The following is a 1,353-nucleotide window of genomic DNA, read 5'->3' on the forward strand; positions in this document are numbered from 1 at the left end:
CCTTCATTTGGATTTCAGTAATTCTTCTCAGTTGCATTGTCCTTGGTCAAGCCCTACCAGTCCTCCTACACCCTCCTTGTCACTTATTTTGGATCACTTGTTGTTCCCTTGTCCCAGGGTTTGTTAACACCACTTCTTTTCCCCTACCTCCCTTTCTCCCATGTCCCCCGCACCCCCCTGCCCCCAGCCTTCAGTCCTGTTGTTTTCTCCTCCAGATTGTCTATCCAACCTGTCTTATCTAGATAGACCTGCAGAGATAATGATATGCAGAAAAACAAGACAGAGCAAAACAAAGCAACAAAAGAAAGCAAAACAACAAGAACAAACCAATGACAAATTAAAGGAAAGCTTGTAAATAGTTCAAGGTCTGTTTGTTGACTTTTAGGAATGCTTTCCAGTTGAGTCTAATGGGGTGCCACGCCCTGGCCCCAAAGTCTATTTTTGGTACTCCCTCAGGACTTCCTTGCTCTGTTACCCTTGCTGTTCTGTTGCACCCCCTTAGTGTTTTGCCTCGGTCGGATCGGGCACAATTCCCACATTGTGTCTCCAGTGTTGTCCCCTGTAGGGCTATGGGTCAGTGAAGGATGTCATGTCTCATAGTGGGGCCAGACCTATGGTCCTCTCTGTGCATTGGCTGCTCTGAGTGGGGATATCATCTTTAAGGCTTGGTGGGCCAGGATGTGCTCCACTCTCCTCCTCTCTCTTCACATGCTCCTGTGTGCTCTGATCAGACATGTTTCTCTTCTTGCTCCTTGAACTGTAGCTTCAGTGTTGTCCTCTGAAGTAAATTCTTCTGGGGTGAGGGGTGGCTGTCCACGTAGTTGGGATTGGGGCCGGCCCCTCAGACTTCTCTATTGGTTCCCTGCTTCATGCCAGTATGTTGCATTCACATCTTAGAGCACCAGGTTGAAGTCTGGTCCCTCTTTCCCTGCAGAGATATAAACAATACTCTCCCCTTGGGTGGGTTAGTGCCCTGTTCCCCCTCTACCCATTTCTTTTTTTCTCTCCCATCCCCTCCTTTTATTCGACCATATCTTTATTACTACATTTCTCCCACTTCCACTCAGCAAGGCTGACTTGGCCACTGCCACTGCTGTGTGCCCCATTTTCCAGCAGCAGAAACCAGCATGAAGTCCAACATATGGGACCATTCCTGAGGGAGATCACCTGGAACCCTGGTGGCAGGTTGATTACATAGGAGACCACTTCTGTCATGGAGAGGGCAGCATTTTGTCCTTACTGGAATAGACACCTGCTCTGGATGTGGATTTGCCTTCCCTGCATGCAATGCTTCTGCCAAAACTATTCGTGGACTTACAGAATGCCACATCCACCGGCATGGCATCCCACATA

Source organism: Echinops telfairi, unplaced genomic scaffold (genome assembly GCF_000313985.2).
Source record: "Echinops telfairi isolate 266 unplaced genomic scaffold, ASM31398v2 ScPeMD7_7463;HRSCAF=8501, whole genome shotgun sequence".
NCBI classification, from domain to species: domain Eukaryota; kingdom Metazoa; phylum Chordata; class Mammalia; order Afrosoricida; family Tenrecidae; genus Echinops; species Echinops telfairi.